Genomic DNA, 25624 nt, shown 5'->3' on the forward strand with positions numbered 1-25624 from the left:
GTTCCTATGCAGAGCTTTGGCGATAATCGTTATATTAAAGATTAAGACGAGCATAAGTTATTGTAACTCTTCAAGAATGGAAATTTGTGCATCATTCCTTCTTTAACTGTCAGCATAACAGTTCCCATGCTGAAATAATACTTTTAAAAAACACAACTCTTTCGGAAATAAGCCAGCATGATTTTCAAAATAATTTATTCAAAGTATTTGCAGATTAAGTGGGTTTAAAAAAAAGTGATATTTGAAATATTATGTGGGATGTGAAATGGATCTGCCATGGGAAACCCTATTGATTTCAAACCCAATATCTCTCAGATCGCAACAGCTAATACCCAGTCTTCAACAAATTAAATTCACATCTGGTCATTCAGAATTTAAATATTCCCAAAAAAAGGGTTTTGCAATTATCAGGACAATTTGCAAAGATGACTGATGGACCTGTGAAGCAAATTTAGAATCTGTTTGGGGAGAATTTACATTGCAAGGTAAGTGGCCAATGCCTCCAACAAATTTTATCTACTTCCTAACCAATCAGCATTTTCCCTCATACAAAATAAATACTGGCAAAACAGTTTCAGCAAATATGCAGTTTTGTTTTGTAATAATCAAATTAAATTCTCCTACTGTGTGGCTATAGAAACAAAAGAAATGTTGTAAAGTTTCACCAGATGATTTTTGCTTCTCTCTTGACTGCTGCTGCTTATGTGACCAATTGATAACAATTACTCCTGGGGAACATTATTGCAAAATTACCACTGGGGCATTATATTTCAGGATTTTTGTATCCTAATTATAACTTTTTAAAAAAAAATTCAAGTATCTCAAAGTTTCTCACAAGTCTGTGGCATTATAAGCAAATATTTTTGGGATATTGACTACTCCCAGTTAATCACATTATCCTCACCTATAGTCTCTTGTTCCTCATTAAAAGACTCAACCAAATTAGGATTTGCTCCTAAAAAAATTTGTTTTGTTTTTTCTTAATTAACCCATGTTCAGAATCAGAATCACAGAATTTTACCCATGAGAAAGAAGCTATTTTACCCATTGTGCCTTTACTGGCTCTGGAAAGAGCTATTGAGCGCGTCACATTGTCCAGGTGTATCTCTGCAACACTATAAACTTCTCACTTTCAAATATATATCCACTTCATACAGTCATAGAGATGTACGGAATGAAAACAGACCCTGTGGTCCAACTCCTCATGCTGACCAGATATCCTAACCTAATTTTGTCCCATTTGTCAGCACTTGGCCCATATCCCTCTAAACTCTTCCTATTCATATACTCATCCAGGTGCCTTTCAATGCTGCAATTGTACCAGTCTCCATCACTTCTTGTGGCAATTCATTCCATACACCCTCTGCGTGAAAATGTTGCCCCCTTGGTTCCTTTTATATCTTTGCCCTCTTACCTGAAATCTATGCCCTTGAGTTCTGGACTCACCCACCACAGGGAAGGGCTTTGTCTGTTTGTACTATTCATGCCCTTCATGATTTTATAAACCTTTATAAAATGATCCCTCAGCAAACAACACTGCAGGGAAAACAGCCCCAGCTGATTCAGCCTCTCCCTATAGCTCAAACCCTCCAACCCTGGCAACCTCCTTGTAAAAATTCTCTTTTGAAACCTCTTACATGATCTGCCTTCACTACTTTCCCAGGTAGTGCATTCTAAATCATAATGACTCTAAATAAACAATTTTCTCTCATCGCACGTCCAGTTCTCTTGCTGACAATCTTGAAATTGTGATCACTTTGTTATTGATGTACCAAATGGAAACAGAATATTCTTCACCACCCTGTCAATATTGTTCATAATTATGAACACTACAATAAGGTCAGCTCTTAATCATCTCTGCTCCAAGGACAAAAAGCCAAGTTTCTCTAATCTTTCCTTGTATCTATAATTGCTCATTCCTCGTACCATTTAAGTAAATCACCTTTGTACTGTCTCAGGGGCTTTAACTTCCTTCCTTAAATAATATATTAAATAATGCTTGTTCAGATTCATTTTGTTCCAAGGTAACATTTCTACAAGCTTCCAGAGATGAAATGCACTAGTCTGTAGTTTCTTGGCTTTTATTTCACCCTTTTGTTAATAAGCATGCAATTCTTTAGTCCTAAAGCACCACCCCTGCTTCAAAGGAGTACTGGAAAATTATGACCAGAGTATTTATACCTGTCATCTGCTACATCTCTCAATATCCTTGGATGCATTTCACAAGATCCTTCTATGTCACCAAGATTAATTACAATCTAGTCAACATCTTTTTAACCCATCAAATGTTTCTAATTCAGCTTTTGCAATTCGAGTTATTAATAAAACTCAATTTCCATCAGCTGTTATTGTGGAAACAGACAGCATTGTCTTGTGGATTATTAGTATACATTGTAGTTATACTTTCATGAGGCCACAGTCACAATGTCATTGACAGTCCTGCATGTCTTGACTAACGTAGATTAATTATAAGAGTCAACATCAGGTAAAGGGATACTGAACAAATTGTAGTGGCAAACTTTAAAGGAGATATTTAATAACTTTCAGCATGTATTTCAAAGAGAAAGAAAGATATGTCAGAGAATGATGAATGATGAATCATCTTTGGCTAAATAAGGAATGGAAAGATCATAGTAAATTAAAATTTAAAAACTTCAAATCTGCAAAGAGTAACAGTGGGTCAAAGGATTGGACCATTTTTAAGAATGAGCAAAAGATGACTAAAAGGTAATAAGTAGAGAGCAAGCATAAATTGAGAGAAAGCGTGCCAGCTACAATAAAACAGCTTGTAGTATTTGAGAATTCTTTGAAAGGAAAAGAGTATCTAAAGATAGTACTGCTCCTTTAAGTCTGCTCAATTGACAATCGAAAGTAAATAATGGTAGAGGCTTTGAACAAGTTTTTGTATCTGGCTTCATGGGATGAGTGAGGAGAAAATAGCTCTTGTTGCACAGTGGTAGCATCCCCACTCCTGGACCAGGCAGCTAGAGTTCAAGTTCCATCTGCCCCAGAAGTGTGTAATAACATCACTTAATCAGAAAAATATGTTAGTCAAAAACAAATATAAAAATGAATTAAGTTTCGGAAAAACAATGGTAATTGAAAATCAAGAGGCAGTTGGGAGAGATGAACTTAAAACTATCACCATCAATATAGTAAGTTTCTAACACACGTGAAGCAACCTTCTAAATCAGATGTTTTCCTCCGAGGCTTGTGAGCATATAGAATTGTCTCACCATGAGGTACTGGAGGCTGGCTTTTTTTAAAATATTCAAATCTAAGTTAGATAACATTTTGATACACAAGAGTGTGAAGGACGATAGAGGGTAGCTAGAAAATTGAAGGCGAGACCATAGCTAGATTAGCCATTATTATACTAAATGGTGTAACTGGCTCAAAGGGCAAAATAGCCTCCTCCTACATTGACATCATAGTAGACAGGCCCTCTGCACAGCACAAACAATAACTTAACTCATGTCAACAAGCTCTCAAACACACATTTGTAAGCCTTACCATTGAGGGAAATGGTGCACATAGCACACATATTGCAAGATGTGTGGGTATGTTAAACCGAACTCCACACCTAATTGTGTTCTTGAACAATTATAACTACCTTTCAGGAATTACTAAAGTCTATATTGCCTTTCATCACACCAGCAGGTAATTGGACCTTGTGACCTCCTCCTGTTGTTATTTGAATAGAAACATCAACCTATATATTTGAACAGGCTGATTTTCAAATGGATTAACAAATGTATTAAAACATCAGACTCAAGCTGATCACACCAACACATTAGACTTTGGTGGAATAATTTTCACAGTCACTTTCAGACTAAAAACATAAGCCATTTCCACTTTCAGGCAGGAATAAATCACAGTTGTACATCAATCTCTGCCATCATTTTCCATCTGAACTCTGAACATAATTGTAAAGGAAACTTCTGTTCCTTTTAATTTTCTTTCTTTTTCCCCCAGGTTAACTGTAGCACCAGCCAGCACAGAGTCAGTGCTCCAAACTGAGGCGACTCTAAATCTTCTGGTTATATTTTGTTTTGCAGGTGTGAGACACAGTGAAAGACAACAGGGGTACCAATCTTTATTCAATTTCCATCACCAGGAAAAAAAAACACCCAAGTGGCCAGTGACAAGCAGTGCCCTTACCATCAAGGAGCAATGCTGCATGATCAAAAAAGGCAAAGGGGAGGGCAGGGCTTAAATCAAAATAGAGTTGGAGGAGAAAATAATACACTCCACTCCCTGTGGTGCCCACTTTTCCCCGAAAATCTTGAGGGTGTTGGTGGACACTGTGTGCTCCTTCTCCAAGGATACCCAGGCTCTGACATACCCAGGGAAGAGGGTCAGGCAATCCACCATAATGACCCCCTCCATGGCCCACTGCCTGGACCTACTTATGGCCGGTTTGGTCAGGTCCAGGAGCAGACCTACGAGGGGGTCCTCTGACCTATACTTCCTCCTCTGCAACAGGAACATGGGACTGAACTGCAACCAAAAACAGAGAAGGTCTTTAAGGAAATCAAAAACAGGGTGCAAGCGACCACATCATATGATCCACAGCACCACAGAACAATAGGTTTGACTGGGAGTCCGTGAACCACTGCAATCTGTGGTTGCAGGGGACCGCTGCTTGCAGCGCGCTCTACCCCAGATCTCCAAGAGAAAGGGAGAGGACTTCTCACAGACAGAGCCTTCCACTGGGGGCACCCACCACCAGTGCCAATTGGACATGCCAAGATACGTCCGGGTGATGGATGAGGGAGAAGAGGTGGACGGTGGTGCAGCAGCAGTCTATACGGGGCCGGTCGTGATACGTCCCTAAAGGGGACAAAACTAAAATTCTGGAGGTGGCTCAGATTGTGGGGCACAGGTTTCCGTGGGATGTACAGGATCTTGGGGCCAATGTGAAATTCTGTCCAGGCAGGGGTGAGCGCAGACGGGGTTCCACAGCACACCTATGCACCCTCCAACTGGTGCACTACATCGGGTCCGAGCACCGCCAGGAGACTTTTGTTTTGTGTCAACAAAGTCTGAACAACAATCTATTTTAATTACCACCATTAAAACATTGAAATGTTGGATAATGGAACAGAAAAGTTTCAACATATTTATTTGAAGCCTCAAAATTAACAGGGATAGAGTTTTGCTGTCAGTGTAGAAAACTGCAAAAGACCAAAGTTCCACTTGTCCCAACCAGTGTGGCAATGAAGGACCATTTCCAGGATCAAGTTCTGGTTCCATATCCATTCCATGTAATTTTGCTCCCAGATCATCTTTACTGAGTTCCAATCACAATGCAGGTATACATGCAGCTGAGTAAGACAAAAAATTTACAAAGAAGTCTAAAACAAAATTTATTTGACATTTATACAGAATAATGAAATTCAAGTCAATTCAGGTACAAACCCTGATGGTTAAAATCAAGACATGATTTCCACCTGCTTGAGATTATGATCAGCAAGAGTAGAATCTAACCCTTGAAGTCTGATGTGAAGTTGTTGGTGCCTCTTTAATTGGGATGAACAACTGAATCCCTTTCCACACAAAGAGCAGGTGAATGCTTTCTTTCCACAGTGAAGTTGCTGGTGTTTCAGCAAATCTTTTCTGCTTTTAAAGGTCTTTTCACAGTCAGGACATTTCAAGGGTCTCTGTTCAGTGTGTACAAGTTGGTGCTCAGTGAGATGGGATGACTGAGTGAATTTCTTTTCACAGACAGAACAGATAAATGGTCTTTCCCCTGTGTGGACCTGCTGATGTCTCAATAAGTGGGATGAATGACTGAGGGTAAAAAATGAGGTCTGCAGATGCTGGAGATCACAGTTGAAAATGTGTTGCTGGTTAAAGCACAGCAGGTCAGGCAGCATCCAAGGAATAGGAAATTCGACGCTTCGGGCATAAGCCCTTCATCAGGAATTCCTGATGAAGGGCTTATGCCCAAAACGTCGAATTTCCTATTCCTTGGATGCTGCCTGACCTGCTGTGCTTTAACCAGCAACACATTTTCAACCGGGATGAATGGCTGAATCCATTTCCACACACAGAGCAAGTGAATGGCCTCTCCCCAGCATGGGTGTGTAAATGTGTCAGCATATCATGATTACTTTTAAAGCTCTTCTCACAGACAGAACATTTGAAAGGTCTGCTATTAGTGTGAACTCACTTGTGCGTTAGAAGGTTGAGTAAAACATTAAATCCCTTTCCATACACAAGGTAGGCTAATGGCCCCTCTCCGGTGTGAACTCGCTAGTGTGTGTAGGGACAGGATGACTGAGTGAATCCCTTCCTACAAAATGAGCAGATAAATGGTCTCTCTCCTGTGTGACTCTGTCGATGTGTTTCCAGCTCAGAGGGGTAATTGAAACACTTTTCACAGTTCCCACATTTCCACTGTTTCTCCATGGTGCAAGAGTGATTGCATTTTTCCAGGCTGGATGATCTGTTGATGCCTGAACTAGACATAGAATACATGTACAGTTTGTCCTTGACCCCAACCCCAACCCCATCAATGGACAAATTATCTTTCTTCAGGCAGCAGTTGATTAAAACTCTTTCTACAGTCAGTGCACTGGTACATTTTCAGCTGGGTACCTGTGTTGCTTACTCATGTGGATGTTTCAAAATCTTCTTCACCTGGTAAAACACACAAACATTTCACCTGCCAATTCAAAGGCTGTTGATATTCTGGTCCAGATGAATTGAATGACTGACAGATCTTGACACAGTATTTGGCTTGAGCTTTCCATCTGCAAATTCTGCTCTTCCAATGTCCTGTTTAAAAAAAAAGGTGTTTACATAGTGAATAATGCTGAAAGAGGCCATTCAGCCCAGTGTTTGTAATCAATCCAACACCAACTTCTTCTATCTCATCTTAGCATCTAGCCTTTTTCTCTTTCCCTTTCTTTCATGTAAGTACCCAGTTCTCTTTGACATTACGCAAGACATTTTGAAGGAAAAAGTTCCACATTCTAACTACTTTCATGGCTATGTTTCTTGCCTTCCGTTCTGCATTATCTCCAAACAGAAATGTTCTCTGCATGTCTACATTGTCCACACACTTTAATGTTAAATATCTCATCAGGTAGCTTGGTCTTCTCTTAGCTGAATCAAAAAAGCCCCAATCTTTTCCAAAAGCTGTTCTCATTCATTTTAGAATAGCCATCATTGTCAATCAGTCAGAATGAACAAACATATCCATTAGTTGAAGTTTGCTGTGTCGAAATCTTTCCCTCCTAGTTCCCTGTGTAAAAAGGAGTTAACAATATCCATTGCTATCAGTTCAGGATAAAAATTTACAACAGTTCCTCCTTCAGCTTCTTAGCCCAGAATGATCTCACATGTGCCAGGGTGCACATAGTGCCTTACCTCTTCATAAGAAACATTTATTTATTAAAAACACACTACAGGGAACGTTGGTTAATAATACTGCCCAAAAAGACATATTGTTGATTGGAAAATTCTATTTTGACATCCAATACTGCTAGAAATCAGAAGGCAAAGAAATAAAAGTATTATCCAATTTTATACAAAATCCCAAAAAGTAAATGTCTTCTGGCAGTTTTGTCTGAGAAGTGATTAACAGCAGAAATAAAACAGAACACAGTTCTACATTCAAATATTAACTAATTGAATGTTAGCAGGTAGAATAAATAAATACATTAATTCCCACATACAACACATTAAATTGAAAGAACGCACTGACTGCACTTTGAACTTTTAAAGTTGGAACAGATGAAATGTCTGAACACCCTCTACCCAGTGTGAAAGTAGATGTGTTTGTAGCTGATGCAGGAAAGCAAATTTATTCCACAGTTTACAATGAACGCTTGCATTCAAATAGTGCCTCTAATTTAGGGAAAATATTTCAAACTCTTTTAAAGTAACATAAATTCCAAGTTACAGTTCAGAAATGAATAATCTGAGGGATGAAAGATACTTGAAACACTCATTGCAGTGACATTGTAAATCTGAACGGACAGTGAGTGAATGAACTCCTAAACTGCCCAGGAAAATGCCATTTGAGGCCAACCAGAATAATGTTAATCTTCTGAAAAGAACAGGAGGAGGAAAGATCTAGGGGTATTAATGAGTGGTTCAAATTCCACTACAGCTGATGGGGGAATAGGAATTTAATGTTAAAAAAAATTATGAAATTCAGCCTCGAATGATGACTATGAATCCATTGCTGATTGTTCAAAGGGAAGGAAACAGCCATGCCTACCTGGTCTGGTCTAGACGTGATTCCAGACCCATCGAAATGTGTTTGGCTCTTACTTTTGGCTCAGGTTATGGAAAAGATGGAGAAGCAATAGGGGAGTGGTGATAGGAGATTTTAATTTTCCCAACATTGACTGGGATACACTTAGCGTCAGAGGTCTGGATGGAGTAGAATTTGTAAGAAGCGTCCAAGCGAGTTTTCTAGATCATTATGTCAATAGTCCGACGAGGGAAGGGGCCATATTGGACCTAATATTGGGGAACAAGCCAGGACAGGTTATAGAAGTTGCGGTGAGGGTTTTCTTTGGGAACAGTGACCACAACTCAAAGTTTTAGAATACAAGTAGATAAAGAAGAGAGTGGTCCTAAGGGAAGAGTACTAAACTGGGCTAAGGCCAATTATATCAAAATTAGGCAGGAGCTGGGAAGTGTGGATTGGACACAGCTATTTGAAGGGAAGTCCACATTTGATATGCGGGAGGCTTTCAAAGATAAGTTAAAGATAGTGCAGGATAGGCATGTCCCATTGAAGACAAAAGATAGGAAAGACAAGATTCATGAACCATGCATGACAGGAGAAATTGTATGACTAGCCAAGAGGAAAAGGGAAGCGTACATAAGGTCTAGGCAGCTAAGAACAGAATGGACCCTGGAGGAATATTGGAAGAGTAGGACAAGTCTTAAACAAGCAATCAAGCGGACTAAAAGGGGTCATGAAATAGCTTAAGCGAGCAGAATAAAGGAGAATCCCAAAGCATTTTATTTTTATATAAGAAGCAAGCAGGTAACTAGAAAAAGGATTGGTCCACGAAAGGATAATGAAGGAAGGCTGTGTGTTGAACCTGAGAGAATGGGTGAGATTTTGAATGATTACTTTACATCATAAGCATCCAAGGAGCTGGAAAATCGATGGTTTGGGCAAAAGCCCTTCATCAGGAATAGAGGCCTGCATCTGCAGTCCTCACTTCTGCCTACTTTGCATCAGTTTTCACTGAGGAGAGGAACATGATGAATGTTGAGGTTAGACAAATAAGTTTGATTAGCCTGGATCACGTTGACATAAGTAGGGAAGATGGGTTGGGTAGGCGAGAGGTTATTCAGGTGGACAAATCCCAAGGACCGGATGGGATCTTTCCTAGGTTGCTGAGGGAGGCGAGAGAGGAAATAGCTGGGGCACTGACAGATATCTTTGTGGCATCCTTAAACGCAGGTGAGGTGCCACAGGACTGGAAGGTTGCTCATGTTGTCCACCTGTACAAGAGTAGTAGGGATATTCTGGGCAATTACAGACCAGTGAGCCTGACGTCAATGGTGGGAAAGTTGCTAGAGAGGGTATTGAGGGATAGGATCTACTTATATTTAGAAAAGAATGGGCTTATCAGTGATTGGCAACATGGTTTTGAGCAGGGGAGATCATGCCTTACCAACTTAATAGAATTCTTTGAGGAAGTGACCAAGTTGATAGATGAAGGAAGGGCTGTTGATGTCAAAAGCATGGGTTTTAGTAAGGCGTTTGATAAGGTTCTCCATAGTAAACTAACAGAGAAAGTGAAGTCACATGGTGTGCATAGTTTTCTAGCTAGGTGGATAAAGAATTGGTTGAGCAACAGGAAACAGAGATTAGTAGTTGAAGGGAGTTTCTCGAAATGCAAAAAGTTGACCAATGGTGTTCCACAGGGGTCAGCGTTGGGGCCACTGTTGTTTGTGATATACATAAATGATCTGGAAGAGAGCACTGTTGGTATGATCAGCAAGTTTGCAGATGACACGAAGACTGGTGGAGTAGCAGACAGCATACGGGACTGTCAAAGAATACAGGAAGATATAGATAAACTGGAGAGTTGAGCGGAAAGGTGGCAGATGGAGTTCAATCCAGACAAATGTGAGGTGATACATTTAGGCAAGTCTAATTCTAGAGCAAATTATACAATGAATGGAAGAGCCTTGGGAAAGGTTGATGAGCAGAGAGATCTGGGTGTGCAGGTACATTGTACTCTGAAGGCTGCTGCACAGGTGGATAGAGTGGTCAAGAAGGCTTGCCTTCAATGGACGGGGTATTGAGTACAACAGCTGGCAAGTCATGTTAAAATTGTACAAGATATTAGTACAGCCACATTTAGAATACTGTATACAGCTCTGGTCGCAACATTACCAAAAGGATGCGGACGGTGCAGAGAAGATTTACGAGGATGTTGCCTGGTATGGAACGTGCTAGCTATGAAGAGAGGTTGAGCAGGTTACGTTTGTTTTCATTAGAAAAAAGGAGATTGAGGGGGGACCTCATTGAGGTTTACCAAATCATGAAGGGGATATATAGGGTGGATAGAGACAAGCTTTTTCCCAGGGTGAAGGATTCTATAATGAGAGGTCACACTTTCAAGGTGAGAGGCAAAAAGTTCAAGGGGGATACATACGGCAAGGACTTCACACAGAGTATGGTGGGTGTCTGGAATGCATTGCCAGCAGAGGTGGTAGAGGCAGGCATGGTAGATTCATTTAAGATGCATCTGGACAGATGCATGACGAGGTGGGGCACAGAGGGATATGGATGTTAAGGAATTGGCGACAGGTTTAGACAGTAGATTTGGAATGGGTCAAGCTTGGAGGGTCGAATGGCCTGTTTCTGGACTGTAAATTTTCTTTGTACTTTGTTCTTAACTGCCCTCTGAGCAATTACAGATTGCCTACAATTGGGTCAGTTTGCTCACAAGCTTTCTACTAATATTTTTATAAGGAATCACACAGCAACAAACACAGGAGAGAAGAAAGCAATGTATACAGGAACAGCTCACAATAGACAATAGGTGCAGGAGTAGGCCATTCTGCCCTTGAGCCTGCACCACCATTCAATATGATCATGGCTGATCATCCTTAATCAGTATCCTGTTCCTGCCTTATCTCCATATCCCTTGATTCCACAATCCTTGAGAGCTCTATCCAACTCTTTCTTAAATGAATCCAGAGACTGTGCCTCCACTGCCCTCTGGGGCAGAGCATTTCACACAGCCACCACTCTCTGGGAGAAGAGGTTTCTCCTCATCTCTGTCCTAAATGGTCTACCCCGTATTTTTAAGCTGTTTCCAATTCAGAAAGTGAGAGCAATTAGGGAGTTGCTCAGGTGCCTTTCAGATTAGGCTACGGTTGGGAATGCCTTTGCTAGGGAAATGATTGGGAAACATCTTTTGACAGACAGAATTAGGAGACTTTTCCTGAGGATGGGAGTTCCATCTACCGGTTCTGTAGTAGGGTCTATGGCTATGTGAAGCAGAGAAATCAGCTTAAAGAATGTTGGGCATGGTTGGGGGGGTGGGATTGAGGGGGGTTACGGAGACTGCAAAATGAAGGTGGAGAGAAAAGGAGTATGAAAATTGTCTGTGGGAGGGGAAGGGTCGAAAAGAGGACTGTGAGGGCACAAAGAGGCTGAAAATGAGCATGAAAGAAAGGGGCTGAAAACCATTTGAAACAGCAATGGAAGTTACCACGGTGAGAAAGAGAGGCTAATGGAGTCAGACATTTTACACTATCAAAAAAGAAAATACAGTCAACTGGGATCCACTAGAACTTTACTGCGATAATGAATTCTTTGCAAATTAATATGGAATTTCTTGTTTACGGTTGAAACAACTGCGTAGAGAGGAGGAAAACCTTATAGCCTTCTTGACCTGACAACCACACTTCCCTAAAGTTGAATTCACCAGTTTTGAAATCTCCATCTCCCGCCACCCCATCACATCCCAGATCCAACACTCTGACTTGGCACTGCCCTCTTGATCTGACTTACCTGTCCTCCTTCCTTCTCACCTATCCGCTCCACACTTTCTACCAAAGTATCACAATCAGTTCCTACTTTGCCCATCTTTCACCATGCCACCTACATTTTACCAATCCCTACACCCCTCTCCCTGTTTATTTGTCTGACCCTTTTCCCCAGTGCTGAAGGGTCATGCCTCAAACGTTGACTCTCTTGCTCTTCAGTTGCTGCCTGACCAGCTGTCCCTTTTCCAGCAACACACTTTATCAACTCTTGCTTATGGTTGTGCAAGTTCAGGAACTACTACCATACTTAGAAAATATGTTCTGAATGTAATTCACACTGTGTTAATTGGTAAATTTAAATTTGTGTTTGAGATTTGAGATGCAGTAAAAAAAAACTAGTAACTACTTGTTTAAATGTTCCTGTTGTTTTTATATATGTGATGGAAAAGTGTTAGCTATGACCTCATTAATTTGTGGAAGATATCTTTCGGGTTACAGAATTTTATATGGAGAAGGGTAGAAGAGTTACGTTGGAAAAAAAAATTGTTGCCAGCCTCTTCCCTTGCACCAATCTCAGTACTGTGGTATCGAGAAAATTAATGTTTTCAATTTATGTTGCAACCTTAACGACAGAGTGTTGACTGTAATTGAAGAAATTGGCGAATTCTAATTCTCTTTCTGGGTGTGTCCAAATTTGAGTTCAGTAGTAACTAAAATAACTGAGTCCAGTTACTACATGGCAACGTCACCCATTTAAATAAGTGATTGAAATTGAAAAAGTAGCCCTCAGAAAAATATCAAGAGGTGTCCTCAAAATAAGAACCAATAAAAAAAATTGCTTTCACAAATCTTAAAGAGTACCACTTAATGTATTACCAGCATATTTTTCTTCAATTCACATTTCTCATATATATTTTACATATTGAGTAACCATACATACACTTATTCCTCTTTGTTTGAAGTCAGTTTAACCCCCTCAACTACCGTTCTGTTCAATCATGAAGTGTCATGTTACTTGAAACCTGATTATTCTTTGTGCCTAGAATGAAATATAGAAGCTGAGCAGCCCCAGAGAAGACGCTTGCACTTGTTTCTTTTCCCCCTAATTGATAGTAAAAAGTCATTTCTAGTTAGTCACCTTGCTAAGAAAAGAAAGAATAGTTAGATATGTATTACAATGTAGGCAATTTGCAATAATTTGCCAATCTGACAATGAGGAGAAAATCAAAACTTACTTTGAAAGAATTGGATTCCAGTCAGTGGGTTATGACTCTCAAATTGTAAGCTGGAAGTAGTGTCAGTGCTGGAGTTACAAAAACTGGCAGCTTACTGCAACGATGCATTGCCAGGCTCAGATCTGAAGTATCCAGTCATCTGCCATCTTTCTTCCCACCAAGTGGGATGGCACGGTGGCAGTGGTTCGCACTGCTGCCTCACAGTGCTAGAGACCTGGGTTCAATTGCTGCCTCATTCCTGCACATTCTCCCCGTGACTGCGTGGGTTTCCTCCGGGTGCTCCAGTTTCCTCCTACAATCCAAAAATGTGCAGGTTAGGTGGACTGGCCATACTAAATTGCCCATAGTGTTAGGTGAAGGGGTAAATGTAGGGGAATGGGTCTGGGTAGGTTGTGCTTCGGCGGGTTGGTATGGATTTGTTGGGCCGAAGGGCCTGTTTCCACACTGTAAGTAGTCTAATCTAAAGCCTTCATGACCCTTTAGCACTTTTAAATTATTTATGCCATCTGCACATCTCACAGTGTGCAAATTCTGTGGATAGACATAAAAGAAAAAAAAATTGAAAAAGTAGAAAATATATTAGAGTCATAGAGATGTACAGCATGGAAACAGATCCGTCAGTCCATGTCCATGTCGACCGGATATCCCAACCCAATCTCGTCCCACCTGCCAGCACCCGGCCCATATCCCTCCAAACCCTTTCTATTCATACACCCATCCAAATGCCTCTTAAATGTTGCAATTGTACCAGCCTTCACATCCTCTGGCAGCTCATTCCATACACGTACCACCCTCTGCGTGAAAACGTTGCCCCTTAGGTCTCTTCCCCCTCTCACCCTAAAGTTATGCCCTCTAGTTCTGGAAACCCCTATACCAGGGAAAAGACTTTGTCTATTTATCCTATCCATGACCCTCATACTTTTGTGAACCTCTATAAGGTCACCCCTCTGCCTCTGACGCTACAGGGAAAACAGCCCCAACCTGTTCAGCCTCTCCCTATAGCTCAAATCCTCCAACCCTGGCAACATCCTTGGAAATCTTTTCTGAACCCTTTCAAGTTTCACAACATCTTTCCAAAAGGAAGGAGACCAGAATTGCATGCAATATTCCAACAATGGCCTAACTAATGTCCTTTACAGCCCCAACATGACCTCCCAACTCCTGTACTCAATACTCTGACCAGTAAAGGAAAACATACCAAACGCATTCTTCACTATCCTATCTACCTGCGACTCCACTTTCAAGGAGCTATGAACCTGCACTCCAAAGTCTCTTTGTTCAGCAACACTCCCTTGGACCTTACCATTAAGAGTATAAGTCCTGCTAAGATTTGCTTTCCCAACATGCAGCACCACGCATTCATCTGAATTAAATTCCATCTGCCACTTCTCAGCCCATTGGCCCATCTGGTCAAATCCTGTTGTAATCTGAGGTAACCCCCTTTGCTGTCCACTACACCTCCAACTTTGGTGTCATCTGCAAACTTACTAACTGTACCTCTTATGCTCACATCCAAATCATTTACGTAAAATGACAAAAAGTGGAGGACCCAGCATCGATCCTTGTGGCAATCCACTGGTCACAGGCCTCCAGTCTGAAAAACAACCCTCCATCACCACCCTCTGTCTTCTATCTTTGAGCCAGTTCTGTATCCAAATGGCTAGTTCTCCCTGTATTCCACGAAATCTAACCTTTTAATCAGTCTCCCATGGGGAACCTTGCCGAACACCTTACTGAAGTCCATATATATCAGATCAACCGGTCAGGTTCACTGGTCTATAGTTCTCTGGCTTGTCTTTACCACCCTTCTTAAACAGTGGCACCACGTTTGCCAACCTCCAGTCTTCCGGCACCTCACCTGTGACTATTGATCTTACAAATATCTCAGCAAGAGGCCCAGCAATCACTTCTCTATTCAACAGCAGAGCTAATATATTGAGGCTAACTAATAGACACACAGTTGAAAGAACAGAGAAAAGTGAGGTCTGAGGAAATAGAATCACGATCACAGGAGCTCTCTGTCGACTCACATTACAAAGAGGGATTGCTTGAACAAGACAAATAGAGACACCATACTATCGAGCACAGGACACCTTCACAGCAAATCTCCCACTTGAATCTATAATCTGTGAAAAGGTAATCAGCACCTGGAAATACTCAAACTCTGGGAAGGAAATCAAGAGTTTGATCTCTTCAGGAATGGGGAAGCAATGGAAAGGGCAGGTAAGGTTTGAAAGTGTGTGGGAGGTGCAAAGCATGGGAGCCATGGCAGAGGAAGAGGAGCAGTAGGCATATGGGGAAGCAGGGAAGGAGCAGAGACCTCATGGGGAGCGGAGCAGAAAGCAGAAATTAAGGGCAGCCAGGTGCAGTGTCTGGGCAGCAGGAGGATTGGGGATAGGGAGAGTGGTGTGAAGGAGAGGATTTAGGGAGCTGAGAGACAATACTTCAACTCTCAGTTCCGCTCTGCTGAGGACATCCAGGTTCTGGGCCTCCTTCATCACTATCCCCTTACCACCTTTCCCTGGAGAAAGAAGGCCTCATTTTCCACCTTGGGACTCTTCAATTCCATGGTATCAATGTGGGTTCCACAAGTTTCCTCATTTCCCCTTGCCTTACCGCAACTCCGAACTTCCAGCTCAGCATCTTCCTTATGACCTGTCCATCTGCCAATCTTCCTTCCTACCTATCCGCTATACCCTCACCTCCGACTATCATCTTTACCTCCCACCCCCATCCACCTATTGCACTCTCAGCTACTATGCGCCCAGCCCCACTCCCCACCCACCCATTTATCTTTCCACCACCGAGGCTCCCAGCCACACTCCTGATGAAGGGCTTTTGCCTGAAACGTCGATCTTCCTGCTACTCGGATGCTGCCTGACCTGCTGTGCTTTTCCAGCACTACTCTAATTTTGACATAATCTCCAGCATCTGCAGTACTCGCTTTCGCCTAGCAGTGAGACAGGCAGGTGGTGCGGAGGAAGCCCAAGGGGCAGGAGCTTTGGGATGCATTGGAGGCTTTAGGGGAAAGGGCCAACAGAGGAACAGATGCAGGCATGCAGTGGAATGGTCACTTGGACAGGGACAATGGGAGGGGCTGGAGATATGGGGGAAGCCGTGAGCAGAGCTGGCAAGGGGATGGGTGCGTAGGAGGGTAGGTAGCAGTTTGAGGAAGCAGTCAAAAGACAGGGTCTGTAGCAGTGAGGTCAGGTGGGGCGAGGAAGTGAGCTGGTTAAGAGACAGAGTGACAGCGCAAGGTGGGCAGCAGGAAGAGGAGGAAAGCGGGGAAGGGGGTAGACAGTGGCAGGTACGAAGGTGGTTGCAAGAGGAGAGAGAGCAGCAGCGACAGTGATGGGGGTAGGGAGAGAGACACAGGAACACGGGCAGAATCAGTGGTCAACAGGGGACAGAATCAGTGGTCAATAGGGGACAGAATCAGTGGTCAACAGGGGACAGAATCAGTGGTCAACAGGGAGCAGGGGCAGAGGTGCGGAGATGGGCCTGGCAAATAAGGCAAAGTAGAGGGGCAGTGACCTGGGAGGGGAAGGTACAGCTGGACGGGAAGGGGAAGGGGAACGGGCAGGCGGGGGTAAAGGGGGGATTGGACGGATAGGGGAGCAATAGGACTAAAAACAGGACCAAGGGATACTTCCGGTGACGTTAACCATCTTCGCCATTGTGCTTTCACAATGCCCACGCGTCACGTGGTCACCGTCGGTTGCTGAAGCGAAAAGACCTGCCCCTCTGACCGTACTCTCACGGCGCCTGGCCCACGCGCGGACACACACTTGACCCCAATCCAAACCATTGACAACCCTCACTCTGGAGGCCTCGCCGCTTCGCTGCAGCAGCGCCTGTCACGCTGCGGGCTAACGGAACGCCGACCCACCGACCTCTGGCGGCGTTGATCGTCACCGGCTTCAGTTCGGTGCCAAGGTTGCGGACGGAAGGGCCAGCACCTCCGGAACGCGGCGTAGTGACATCATCGCGTAACGACGTATGACGTCGGAGCGTGTGGAGCTGTCAATCAAAGTAACTCGGCTCATTGTTCATTCATCGTTCCTCCAGGTTGGCATCTGATGGGAGCACAAGACAGCACACATGCAGGATAAGGTTGTCACGCTCTCTGTACCTGTCCGATCAAAACATTCTCATTCCTCCAAAGCATCTGTGATTGCCGAACGGTTAAGGCGTTGAACTTGAAATCTAATAGGTTTTCTTCTTGCAAGTTCGAGCCCAGAAAAGTGGTATCATTGAAGAGCAATTCTGACCAGAATAAGATCAGCCATGATCAGGCTAAAAAGCCTCGAAGGGCTGAATTGCCTTTGACCGCTCCTAATTCCGAAGCACGCCTCTTTCAAGTGAAATTCGAGAATGAATTTTGAATGCTTTTGCAGAATATGAGCTAATCCGCTCTCTGTTTCAACGATAGAAAGAAGTTATCTTTATGTAGCTGCATAACACGGATCGATTTCTCACTTCACGAAAGTAATGCAGATTCGAGACCAGTTTGTGCTGCTGGTCGTATTCGCTCTCAAAAGGTCACACTCTCAATGCAACCTTTCTCCTAACATCGGGCAAATATCCCACTTACTTGTCTCTGTGACTCATGCACATAAACCTCGCGTACAGACACCCGTCTGTGTTCTTGCAGTTAACTCATGTTCCCTGAAAAGTGTCATTTGCTGATGCTTGGCGGTAGAATCTCAGCTGTTGGCACCTGGCGGCATTCGCAACTGAGAACCCATTTGTGGGACCTGAATTGCATTCCCGATAGAGATCAATTGTAGAGACCTGGCTCCTTCTGAAAAGAGATCTGGCTGTGTGCACTTGGCTATATTCCCAATACAGATCTACATTTCCATATAACTGTACCTGCTGGTACTTGATCGTGTTACCTAAAATGAGCACCTGTCAAAACGTACTTAAATTCGCGGCATAGTGACGACTTCCAGCGTCTGAAAGACCTTAGCCTGAAGTCTGATTTGAAAAGTTACCAGTTTCGGTTGCTAATGCTAATTTAACATAGAACCAGAGAGATTGAGAAAATGAATCACAGTAAAATGAGTTCTTTGCTCAGGAACACGTGGAATAATGCACAACTAGTTAAAAACACCCGTCGTAGTCGGCAGGATTCGAACCTGCGCGGGGAGACCCCAATGGATTTCTAGTCCATCGCCTTAACCACTCGGCCACGACTACTCACAGTCGTGCCTTTAAAAGTTGAGAAATTGAAGTCTTATAGATCGTTTTACATTTTTGACATGTTTCAAGGGTGCTGCGCTGACATGAAACTTCACAAGATATTTGAACATAAATTTTCATCTGAAAATAACTGTCCTTGCTTTATCCCTGCCTTATAATACCTGGCAGGGGTTTTTAACGCGATAACAGCAAATTACTAGCGGTGTTTGCTGCTCTAATTTTCATAAAATTAAATAATCACATCGGAAAAAAAAATGTGATTAATTTGACCTAACCGAGAGGGCCTTTTAGTTAAAATTCCAGAGAATGATTCAGGTCCCAAATCCGGAGGGTGGACAAAGAGACAAAGATATGGAAACTGAATGAGAGAGAATGAGCTCACTTGAAACAATGTGACATTCTGAAATGTATAGGAGAATGTGAGGACTGCAGATGCTGCAGATCAGAGAAGAGAGGGGGTCAGGGGGCTGAGTTCAGTATAGTTGCCATTACAAAAGAGAAAGTGCTAGAAAAGCTAAAAGGTCTTAAAATTGATAAATCTCCTGGTCCCGATAGGATACATCCTAGAGTTCTGAGAGAGGTGGCTGAGGAAATAGCGGACGCATTGGTTAAGATCTTTCAAAAGTCACTGGAGTCAGGGAAAGACCCGGATGATTGGAAGATCGCTGTTGTAACCCTCTTGTTCAAGAAATCATCAAGACAAAAGATGGAAAATTATGTGCCAATTAACCTAACCTCAGTTGTTGGTAAAATTCTAGAATCCATCATTAAGGATGAGGCTTCTAAATTCTTGGAAGAGCAGAGTCTGGTTAGAATAAGTCAACATGGATTTAGTAAGGGGAGGTCGTGTCTGACAAACCTGATGGAATTGTTTGAAGAGGTGACAAGTAGGTTAGACTAGGGAAACCCAGTGGATTTCGTCTATCTCGACTTCCAAAAGGCCTTTGATAAGGTGCCACACGGGAGACTGCTGAGCAAGGTGAGGGCCCATGGTGTTTGAGGTGAGCTACGGTATGGATTGATGATTGGCTGTCTGATAGAAGGCAGAGAGTTGGAATAAAAGGTTCTTTTTTGGAATGGCAGCCGGTGACAATGTTGGTGCCACAGCTGTTCATATTATATATTAATGATCTGGATGAAGGGACTTGGGCATTCTAGCGAAGTTTGCCGATGATACAAAGTTAGGTGGACAAGCAGGTAGTACTGAGGAAGTGGGGAATCTACAGAAGGATCTAGACAGTGTGGGAGAGTGGTCCAGGAAATGGCTGATGGAATTCAAATTGAGCAAATGTGAGGTCTTGTACTTTGGAAAAAAGAATAAAAGCATAGACTACTTGCTAAACGGTGAGAAAATTCGTAAAGCCAAAGTACAATGGGATCTGGGAGAGCTAGTAGAGGATTCTCTAAAGGTAAACATGCAGGTTGAGTCCATGATTAAGAAACCAAATGCAATATCGTCAGTTATCTCAAGCGGGTTGGAATATAAAAGCAGAGATGTGCTACTGAGACTTTATAAAGCTCTGGTTAGGCCCCATTTGGAGTATTGTGTCCAGGTTTGGTCCCACACCTCAGGAAGGACATACTGGCACTGGAGTGTGTCCAGCGGACACTCACATGGATGATCCCTGGAATGGTAGGTCTAACATACGAGGAACGGTTGAGGATCCTGGAATTATATTCATTGGAGTTTAGAAGATTAAGTGGAGATTTAATAGAAACTTACAAGATAATACATGGCTTGGAAAGAGTGGACACTAGGAAATTGTCTCCGTTAGGCGAGGAGACTAGGACCCGTGGACACTGCCTTAGAATTAGAGGGGGTCAATTCAGAACAGAAATGCGGAGACATTTCTACAGTCAGTGGGCTTCATTGCCGCAGAATGCAGTGGAGGCCAGGACGCTAAATGTCTTCAAGGCAGAGATTGATAAATTCTTGATGTCACAAGGAATTAAGGGCTACGGGGAGAATGCTGGTTAGTGGAGTTGAAATGCCCATCAGCCATGAATGAATGGCGGAGTGGACTCGATGGGGCGAATGGCCTTACTTCCACTCCTATGTCTTATGACCTTATGGAGAGTGTGGTGCTGAAAAAGCACAGCAGATCAGGCTGCACTGGAATCGACGTTTAGGGCAGAAGCCTTTTATCATGAAGGGCTCCACCCAAGTCATCAATTCTCCTGTCCCTCAGGTGCTGCCTGACCTGCTTTGCTTTTCCAGCACCGCATTCTTGACTCTGAAATGTATAGGAGAAAGTGAGGACTGCAGGTGCTGAAGATCATAGATGAAAATGTGTTGCTGGAAAAGCGCAGCAGGTCAGGCAGCATCCAAGGAGCAGGATAATCGACGTTTCAGGCATGAACCCTTCTTCAGGAATGAGGAGAGTGTGCCAAGCAGGCTAAGATAAAAGGCAGGGAGGGGCGTTGGAAATGCGATAGGTGGAAGGAGGTTAAGGTGAGGGTTATAGGACAGAGTGGTGGTGGGGGCGGAGAGGTCAGGAAGAAGAGAGCAGGTTAGGAAGGTGGTGCTGAGTTCGAGGGTTGGGACTGAGACAAGGTGGGGGGAGGGGAAATGAGGAAACTGGAGAAATCTGAGTTCATCCTTTGTGGTTGGAGTGTTCCTCGGTGGAAGATGAGACACTCTTCCTCCAGCCATCATGTTGCTATGGTCTGGCGATGGAGGAGTCCAAGGACTTGCATGTCCTTGGTGGAGTGGGAGGTGGAGTTGAAGTGTTGAGCCACGGGGTGGTTGGATTGGTTGGTTGGTTGGTCCGAGTGTCTCAGAGGTATTCTATGTAACATTCCATAAGTCGGCGGCCTGTCTCAAGAGAAGGCCACATTGTGTGCAGCGGATGCAGTAAATGAAAAGTGTGAAGGTGCAAGTGAATTTGTGGTGGATATGGAAGGATCCCTTGGGGCCTTGGAGGGAAGTAAGCGAGGAGGTGTGGGTGCAAGTTTTGCATGTCTTGTGGTTGCAGGGGAATGTGCCGGGAGTGGAGGTTGGGTTGGTGAAGGGTGTGGACCTGACAAGCGAGTCACGGAGGGAGTGTTTTTTTTGGAACGCTGATAGGGGAGGGGAGGGAATTATATCCCTGGTGGTGGGGTCTGTTTGGAGGTGGCGGAAATGATGATGGATGTTGTGATGTATATGGAGGTTGGTGGGGTGGTAGGTGACGACTGGTGGGGTTCTGTCCTTGTGGCGATTGGAGGGGCGGGACTCAAGGGAGGAGGAACGGGAAGTGGAGGAGATGTGGTGGAGAGCATCATTGATCACGTCTAGGGGGAAATTGTGGTCTTGAAGAAGGAAGCCATCTGGGTTTTACGGTATTGGAACTGGTCCTCCTGGGAGCCGATGCAGCGGAGACGAAGGAATTGGGAATATGGGATGACGTTTTTACAGGGGGCAGGGTGAGAGGAGGTGTAGTCTAGGTAGCTGTGGGAGTCGGTCGGTTTATAATAAATTTCCTTGTTGATATGGTCGCCTGAGATAGAAATGAAGAGGTCTCGGAAGGGGATGGAGGAGTCTGAGATGGTCCAGATAAATCTGAGGTCGGGGTGAAAGGTGTTGGTAAAGTGGATGAACTGTTCAACCTCCTCATGGGAGCATGAGGCAGCGCTGATACAGTCATCGATGTAGCGGAGGAAAAGGTGGGGGTGGTGCCAGTGTAACTGCAGAAGATGGACTGTTCCACAAATCTTATGAAGAGGCCGGAATAGTTGGGGCCCATGTGGGTGCCCATGGTTACTCCTTTGGTTTGGAGGAAGTGGGAGGATTAGAAAGAGAAGTTGTTCAGAGTGAGGACCAATTCAGTCAGTCGAAGGAGGTTTTCATTGGAAGGGTACTGGTTGGTACGGCCGGAAAGGAAGAAATGGAGGGCTTTGAGTCCTTCATGATGGGGGATGGAGGTGTACAGGGACTGGATTTCCATGGTGAAGATAAGGCGTTGGGGACTGGGGAAGCAAAAATCATGGAGGAGGTGGAGGGTGTGTGTGGTGTCCCGAACGTAGGTGGGGAATTCTTGGACTAAGAGGGACAGGACCGTGTCGAGGTATGCAGAAATGAGTTCTGTGGGGTAGGAGCAGGCTGTGACAATGGGTCAGCCGGGGCAGTCAGGTTTGTAGATTTTTGGCAGGAGATAGAAATGGGTGGTGCGGGGTTCTGGGCATGAGGTTGGAGGCGGTGGATGGGAGATCCCCTGAGGTGATGAGATTATGCATGGTCTGGTCGGTGATGGTTTGGTGGTGGGAGGTGGGGTCATGGTCAAGGGGGCAGTAGGAGGAGTTGGCAATTAGCCTCAGCGGAGTAAAGGTTGGTGCACCAAACTACTACCATGCCTCCCTTGTCTGCAGGTTTGATAGTAAGGTTGGGGTGGGAACGGAGGGAGTGGAGGGTTTCACGATTCCAGCTCTTTGGCCATTCAGGAAGATATGAATTGCTTCCATTGTCACGAATTTGAGATGTCCCAGAGCGCCTTCAGGCATGCGGTCAATAATTTGTGAGGAATACGTCGATTCTGCATGTGCCAAAGTATCATCTTCGGAAAAACAGATAATTATGCAATTACTACACATGCCATTATTTATGAGCTGCAAATATAGCAGATATGAAAATTAGTTGAATTTTAAACTGATTGCTCAGTTGGAAATTATATCCACCAGGAAACAACAATGGCGTATGAGAAAAGGAAATGTTTAGAGAAACAAATATTCGCCTATTACATAATAACGTTTAGAACATTTAAATGGAAAAATGTCAGAAAAACTAAATTATCACCCTATGTCTATCCCCACGCAGAAAGAGCAAGGGTGGTCGATTAGATTGCTCTGAAGGCTACTGATGCCAGCCTGCATTCAGCCTACAACAGAAAACAAATCAATGGCTATCCTTCAGCTTTACACAAATTTGATCTACAACTGCTGCAAATACACAGCAGCACTGACAACATCATGAATCCAAAAAAGAGTTACGCTTTTAAACTGGTATCCTTCCATTAGAATTATAAAAATAATCTGCCAGATCTGCTCAGTATTTCCATAATTTTCCATGTTTTGTCTCTCCCATCTTCAAAGGAGTAATGTGAGTCTACATCTGAAGCAGCCATGCATACAATCAATAGTTTGAGCTGTTATACAAAAGAGAAGAACTGTAGGAAATTCTCCAACAGTTCTCAAAGAATTAAAAATGTGCTGACAAGTTGAAGGTTTAAAAAGTCAACATACACCTAGCCCCTAAAGTGGTAGTATTGATTGTTAATTACCCCTGAGTGCAAGGTGTTCAAAAAAGTTCAGGAAGGAAGGAAAGAAGGACAATTGGTCAAATTGGCATCATGTCTCGCAAACTTGATTGATGAGGGCAACACAGTGGATGTGATCTGTATGGACTTCAGGAAGACATTTGACAAGGTTCCCCATGGAAGACTGGTTAGTAAGGTTAGATCTCATGGAATACATAGAACATAGTTCAGAACAGGCTTATCTATGGATTGTTTAAATTTCTAAAATGTGGCTGAGTTGGCTACATTAGCAAGTAGGGCATTCCATGCCCTTACCACTCTCTCTGTAAAGAACCTGCCTCTGACATCTGTCTTAAATCTATCACCCCACAATTTGTAATTATGCCCCTTCGTACATGCTGGTATCATCATCCTTGGAAAAAGACTTCCACTGTCTACCCTATCTAATCCTCTGATTATCTTATATGTCTCTATCAAATTCCCTCTTCACCTTCTTCTTGGCAATGAAAACAGGTTCAAATCTCTCAGCCTTTCCTAATAAGACCTTCCCTCTTAACCAGGCAACATCCTGGTAAATCTCCTCTGCGCCTTTTCCAATGCCTCCACATCCTTCCGAAATATGGGGACCAGAACTGTACACAATATTCCAAGCGTGGCCGCACTAGCATTTTGTATAGTTGCAGCTTAAAAATGACAAACAGCAGTGGTCCTAAAACAGATCCTTGTGGCACACCACTAGTAACTAGACTCCAGGCTGAATATTTTCCATCAACTGCCACTCTCTGCCTTCTTTCAGAAAGCAAGTTTCTAATCCAAACTGCTAAATCGCCTTCAATTCCATGCCTCTGCATTTTCTCCAGCAGCCTACCATGTGGAACATTATCAAAGGCCTTACTGAAGTCCATGTATACCACGTGAACTGCCCTATCCTCATCTACATGCTTGGTCACCTTCTCAAAAAAGTCAATGTGGTTTGTGAGACACGACCTGCTCTTGACAAAACTATGTTCACTATCTGAAATCAAATTGCTGCTTGATAGATAATTATAAATCTAATTTCTTATAATCCTTTTCAAAGCCTTTCCTACAACAGAAGCATGGCTCACTGGTCTATGATTACCTAGGTCATTCCTACTGCCCTTCTTGAACAAGGGCAACACATTTGCAATCCTCCAGTCCTCTGGTACCAAATTTGTAGACAATGACGAGTCAAATGTCAAAGCCATAGGCTCTGCTATCTCCTCGCTAGCTTCCCAGAGAGTCCTCGGATAACTCCCATCCGGCCCAGTGGACTTGCCTGCTTTCATTCCATCTAGAATTGATACCACCTGTTCAGAACTAAACACGATCATTTCTAGTCTAATATCTCGTACCTCATTCTTCTCCTCGACAATATTCTCCTTTTCCTGAGTGAACACCGATGAGAAATGGTCGTTTCGCAACTCTCCGATCTCCACAGGGTCAACACTCAACTTCACACTTTTGTCTTTGACTTGCCCTATTCCTACCCTAATCAGCTTTTATTCCTCATATACCTAACGAATGCTTTAGGGTTCATCTTTATTCTATTTGCTAAAGACTGCTTGTGTCCTTTCTTTGCTCTTCTTAACTCTCTTTAAATCCTTCCTAGCTTATCTGTAACTCTCCATCGCCTTATCTGAACAATGTTGCCTCATCAACACATAAGCCTCCTTCTTCTTCGTAAAAAGACATGCAATTTCTGTTGTAAACCACGGTTCCCTTACCTTATCACTTCCTCCCTGCCTGACAGGGACATAGATATCAAGGACATGCAATATCTGTTCCTTAAACAAGCTCCACATTTCCATTGTCTGTGTCCCCTGCATTTTGCTACCCCATTCTATGCATCCTAATTCTTGCCTAATCGCATTATAATTGCCCTTGCCCCATCAATAACTCTTGACCTGTGGCATGTACCTATCCCTTTTCATCGCTAAACTAAACTGA

General features: G+C 43.4%; 1 long non-coding RNA gene and 1 other non-coding gene across 5 annotated transcripts; both read right to left on the reverse strand.

Moving 5' to 3' along the window:
* Positions 1-5140: 5140 nt before the first annotated feature.
* LOC132832739 (uncharacterized) lies at positions 5141-17193 on the reverse strand. Of its 4 annotated transcripts, XR_009646978.1 has the most exons (4): positions 17042-17176; positions 13221-13512; positions 6671-6783; positions 5141-5327 (listed from the first exon to the last, which is right to left on the reverse strand). It is a non-coding gene; the product is annotated as an uncharacterized LOC132832739 (long non-coding RNA). The 4 variants fall into 4 exon arrangements; XR_009646976.1 differs by lacking the exon at positions 5141-5327 and having other exon boundaries at positions 6003-6783; positions 17114-17193; XR_009646975.1 differs by lacking the exon at positions 5141-5327 and having other exon boundaries at positions 6003-6783.
* Positions 17194-18340: 1147 nt separating this feature from the next.
* trnas-aga (transfer RNA serine (anticodon AGA)) lies at positions 18341-18422 on the reverse strand. Its single transcript has one exon. It is a non-coding gene; the product is annotated as a tRNA-Ser (tRNA).
* Between the last annotated feature and the right edge of the window lie 7202 nt (positions 18423-25624).

The sequence above is a fragment of the Hemiscyllium ocellatum genome, chromosome 35, assembly GCF_020745735.1.
Source record: "Hemiscyllium ocellatum isolate sHemOce1 chromosome 35, sHemOce1.pat.X.cur, whole genome shotgun sequence".
Taxonomy (NCBI): Eukaryota; Metazoa; Chordata; class Chondrichthyes; order Orectolobiformes; family Hemiscylliidae; genus Hemiscyllium; species Hemiscyllium ocellatum.